The following is a 5,810-nucleotide window of genomic DNA, read 5'->3' as shown; positions in this document are numbered from 1 at the left end:
TTTGAAAAGTAAATAGTATCTACAATATCAGTGTAAATATTGGATACAACAAGCTCAAAAGAGGCATTTTAAATCCGCTGTGTCTAGGTACACGCTAACGTGTACGCAAATAAAAAAGTTAGGTACACGCTTAAACGTCATCAAGTCAGTGAGGTCATTATTTAACGTGTACTATGACTGGGTTTTTTGGTACACGCTAATTTGAGCCGCATGTATGCTGTGGTATTAAGTATCTGTAAGTATCGCGAGTGTCAGAGTGTGGTTAGAATTATTTGTTTAATCGCGTTATGTTTACACTTTAATATTGATTTGTAACGAGTTTTCTTATTTTTACTTTGTTTAGTGTTTTTAATTAACTATGGAGTGTGGACAATTATTTAGTTCTTTTAATGAGTTTAACAACATTCTAAAACAGTATGAAAAAGATAAGAGACAAAAATTTGTGATTAAGGGTAGCAGAAATAATAAGATAAAATATATACGGGGCGATTGATTAGTGTGATAAAGCTCAGTAGATCCGCTATAGTAATAGATAGCAATAAAAGTTAGTAACAAAAATTTTAGCAAACTTTGAGCTTCATATTACAAAATTACTAAAATTAGTTAGAATATTACAGGGCGTTCGATAATATAGTGGCCGACCAAACTTACGTTTTTTAAATGGAACACTCTATATTTTATTTTATGTTCGAAATCTTCTTAACTTCCATATCACACAAATAAAAAGGTTTATTATGTTATACAGGGTATTTACAAAGTTATAACCAAGTTTCTATGAAAATCGTAACAAGGTCAACTCCCTGTATAAATAAAAATAAACACCACAGCAAAAATAAACACCAATATAAACTGGTACAATTAACTTACGTATAAAAATTATTTTAGCAGTATTTTGTATATATCATGTTAACTAATATTTATTTTGCTAACCTGAATATATACTTTTAAATACATTGTTTTATTACAATTAAATTTGAAACATCTGAATAGTTTTGCTTCCCTTCCCCTTCTCTTAATAAAAATATTTTCTATCAAACAAACATCAAATATTATACCATATCTAAATAGCGTGTACCAAAATATAAAGTCACTGCGCACGCTAAATAATGACGTCACTGGCTTGATGAATTTGCGTGTACCTAACTTTTTTATTTGCGTACACGTTAGCGTGTATCTAGACACAGCGTTTTAAATCAAAGTTAATTAAAACTGTTATAAAAAAGAAGAACAACTGATAAATAAAAAAGATAAATAAAGATAAACTGTAAATGTTTTTAAATGAAAGATAATTTACATTGTTATAAAAAAAGTGGATAAATTGATAAATAAAAAAGATGAGTGATTATAATTAGGTACAAGAACTAAACAATAAAGAATGGCAACACTGTGACACTGTGACTCACATATATGAAAAAGAAATGAAGGTTATTAGGTTCATTGCAGTCTGGTACAACCCGCCCGAATTCTCAATGAATAGAATTTCTTTAAATGTTTTCTAATATAATCAAATGTTAAATTAACTTTATAATTTAGGTACCCTCTATTAAACATTCAAAACATACACTGCACGCCAATGGAAGAAAAGATCCTGCATGTGTCAAAGTCAAAATAATGCATGTCTTTTGTTTTTATAGTTGAATGGTGATCAAATCAAAGCTAGATAACACTGCAAACAAAGTAATTAGCTTCGTGTATAAAATTATCTAATAATATTTATAATAAATACTTACTTAGTTATATAAGTTAATAGTCATAATTAAAGTTAATAGTTAATGTAAAGTGGTAGTTATAGAAGTATCTATAATTTAGGGTTGGTGTAATTATTCGTAAGTACCTACATTGAAATAAAATTTATTTTATTTCACATTTTTCTGACCAGATATAAATATATGTGTGTGTTCAAAGAGTTGGCTTGGAAGCTAGTTCTTTAGCCACATAATTATTGTATTGTAATACATAGATATAATATTGGTTTTTAAATAATATTATAACCCACTTTAAAAAGAAAGTTACATATTAGTTCATTATTTCTCTACTGTCTAAGGAAAGTAAATGGGGGATGTTTATGGGAGTCTGAATTTTATGATCTGATAATAATTTTGAATAGAGCTGATCTGTTTCATACTTACGTATGTTTATCGCACTTGAAAAGAATATGGTTGATGTCACATTGTGATATATGATCGCATAAGCATACCCCAGAAGGGATAATATTTAACTTTTACCTAAGTGAGTTGGGAATGCGCCGTGATTAGTTTTCAGACGATCAGACGAGTTTGTTGCTGTCGTCTTCTTTGGCATTGCGTATTTAAAAATATAGGGAATATCTTGTGTTAAGTTATAGCCTATAGCCCGTATACACGACAACGATTTTTCGTAATGATGTGATTGTACGTTACGGACAATGATATAAATTGGCCATTGACGTTAAAGATCGGGCATTGTCGTGAATGTCCATTTCCCCTGGTTATTAACGACAATGCCCGGCCATTAACGACAATGACATTAGCTATTGGCCAATGTTGTAAAAAATAACCTAAAACTAGAGTTTTCATCAATTACCGGTCAATAACGACAGTGGCCAACAGCAAAGGGCCAATGTTGATAAATAAATAAAATCAGGTATGATGTCCTATTATTTTTTTTATATAAGATAGCTTTTGAAGGCTAATCATTTTTATTTTGACAAGATAGTGAACCATGGCATTTTGTAACACTTTTTACATAAAGGGCCTAGCCGGGTAAGATGATGAAAAATGCCCGCAACTCGATTCGAATTGCATATAGGTCAACATTTAGCACATATAGAGAAACTCACTTTCTGAAATTTTTAGCCCCCTAGGTGGTCACGTGACCCACCTAGAGCTAGAGCCTAATTAGACTTTTTATGTTTTTATTTTTTATCTCAGCCGCATCGAGAGCTAGCGAAAAACTTTAAATAAAAAAGTTGTAAGTTTAAAAAAGTTCTGCCCGAAAAAATTTTTTATTTTTTGTCAGGAAATTCAAATGTCAAGACGATTTTAAAATTTTAAATAAATATAAAAAAATAACTAAGACATTCGTTCTTACGAAAAAAATTTATAACGTGTATTTTTACATAATGTATCACCCTGAACTTTTTCAGATTTTTAAAATTGGTGAAACGTACTTTTAAAAATAAAAAACCGCATGTTTTCGCTTTTTTTTCGCTTTTTGATAGAATTTTACACAGGGTGTTTAAAAAAGGTAACACCGTCAATAGGATAGGTAAAAAACTGAAAAATAATTGGGGTTTGCCTAATAAAAAATTTTTGTAATGTCATCCATTTTTAAGATACAGGGCGTTAACACAAAATTTTACACATTTTTTACGATTTTGCCGAAACTACTGATGGTAACATTGTAATAAAATTCGGCAAGTTTTAGGAGGTAGTTATTGTTCATTTTTTGACATACAATTAAGAATTTTATATTCATCATTGGCGCGCATACGGGTAATGGTCTGAATTTTTAAAGAAAAAAGATAGTACGCCACTGACATATTTCAAATTAATAATAATTTTTGAATTCCTCGTCCAATTTTGGACAAAAAATCTTTCCACCATTTTTTTCATACGACGCGCCGTTTTCATGCAAACAATAAAAGAGCTTACCGCTTCCAAAGTATTGGAATTAAGCAAGAAAAAATGGGAGGAGAGATTTTTTGTCACAAATTGAACGAGGAATTCAAAAATGATTGTTAATTTGAAATATGTCAGTGGCGTACTATCTTTTGTCTTTAAAAATTCAGACCATTACCCGTATGCGCGCTAATGATGAATATAAAATTCTTAATTGTATGTGAAAAAATTAACAATAACTACCTTTTAAAATCTGCCAAATTTTATTACAATGTTGCCAGTAGTTTCGGCAAAATCGTAAAAAATGTGAAAAATTTTGTTTTTTTCAACGTCCTGTATCTTGAAAATGAATAACATTACAAAAATTTTTTATTCAGCAAACCCCAATTATTTTTTAGTTTTTCACCTGTACTAGTGACTGTGTGAGCTTTTTTAAACACCCTGTATAAAATTGTATCAAAAAACGAAAAAAAAAAAGCGAAAAAATGCGGTTTCGTATTTTTAAAAGTACGTTTCACCAATTTTAAAAATCTGAAAAAATTCAGGGTGAAACATTATGCAAAAATACACGTTACAAATTTTTTTCGTGAGATCGAATGTCTTAGTTATTTTTTATATTTATTTAAAATTTTAAAATCGCCCTAAAATTTGAATTTCCCGCCAAAAAATAAAAAAAAAATTTTCGGACAGAACTTTTTGAAACTTACAACTTTCTCATTTAAAGTTTTTCGCTAGCTCTCGATGCCGCTGAGATAAAAAATAAAAACATAAAAAGCCTAATTAGTCTCTAGGTGAGTCACGTGACCACCTAGGGGGCTAAAAATTTCAGAAAGTGAGTTTCTCTATATGTGCTAAATGTTGACCTATATGCAATTCGAATTGAGTTGGGGGCATTTTTCATCATCTTACCCGGCTCTAGGCATTTTACTACGAATAATTTCAGCACGAGCAAAGAAATGAAGCAAATATTAAACATAGGTAACCTATCTTTTAGTCTAAATTTCAACACTGACCGATTAACAACGGGCATTGTTGACATTGATCGGACAATGATGGAAATGTTATCAATAATTTAAAATTTTCATCAATGTCCAGTTTCTATGGACAATAACGTTAATATCCGGCCATTGTCGACAATGACTAATTCGACAGGCCATTGTCGATATTGGCCGGTTATTAACGTTATTGGCCAGATTTACGTTATTGCCCGCAATATACAGTAAGGCCGTCCGCACATGGAGCGACGCTCGAAGTAATCGACTCGATTCCAATCGCGTAGATCTCTCCCCGTCACTTAAGTTCCTTCGTTGTGGCATTGAGCTCCGTACACGGAGCGTTTAGGATTGCAAATCTCCTCGTCTTGTACGACTCTCGTTCCTTGCGATCTGAAGCGCACGAGAAAGTTCGAGTGAGACGCACGTTTACAGTCATTATTTTATTTGTTGGCTTCGTTTTTGTTGATTTTTGCCCTAAATTAAATTTTTGTCTTTTTAAAGATCGGTGAATGTTATTTTCGTTGATTGTAGTACTATTAGCTTTGTGGAAATATATTGTTTGTAATGTAAAATTCTGAAAACATTGAACTTCTGTTTCTAGGTGTTTATTATAAAAATCGTTGAGGAAGTAGAAAAATACCCTCAACTGTATAAGAATGTAATAATAGCGTACTTTTCACAGACCGAAATAGTCCTTTTGGTTACTATATAAAAAATACGTTAAGGAACCGTTCAAGTATTACGTAACGCAGGTAGGGGGGGTTAAAAAAATCTTCAAAAATTGCGTTACGCAATAGTTAAACGCCCATTAGAGTGCGTTACATAGGGGGGAGGGGGGTCAAAAATTTTCAAAAATCGCGTTTAATACTTGAACGCTCCCTAATTTACAAAAACAGAATCGACTAGTGTGCGGAGGGCAATCGCTTGTGTCGCAGGGTTCGTACAAGACGAGCAAGATGCGCGAATTTCGAGACGTGTCTTCGATCGCCCCATGTGTGGACGGCCTAAGTATGTACAGTGCGTTGGTGTCGATTCATCGAACCGAACGTGTGGACGCAAATCGAGGCAAATTTTTGGTCGGTGGAAACGATCGACAGGCAGTAACCAGTGGCGTAGCTAGGGTGGGGTGGGGGGGCGGTCCGATCCGGGTGTCACCCCTGAAGGGGTGACACCCGAGAGACCCGACCACAAAGGAATAAATCGTTAATTTGTGACT

The sequence above is a fragment of the Diabrotica virgifera genome, chromosome 10, assembly GCF_917563875.1.
Source record: "Diabrotica virgifera virgifera chromosome 10, PGI_DIABVI_V3a".
Lineage (NCBI taxonomy): Eukaryota > Metazoa > Arthropoda > Insecta > Coleoptera > Chrysomelidae > Diabrotica > Diabrotica virgifera.
This window is presented reverse-complemented; position numbering follows the sequence as displayed.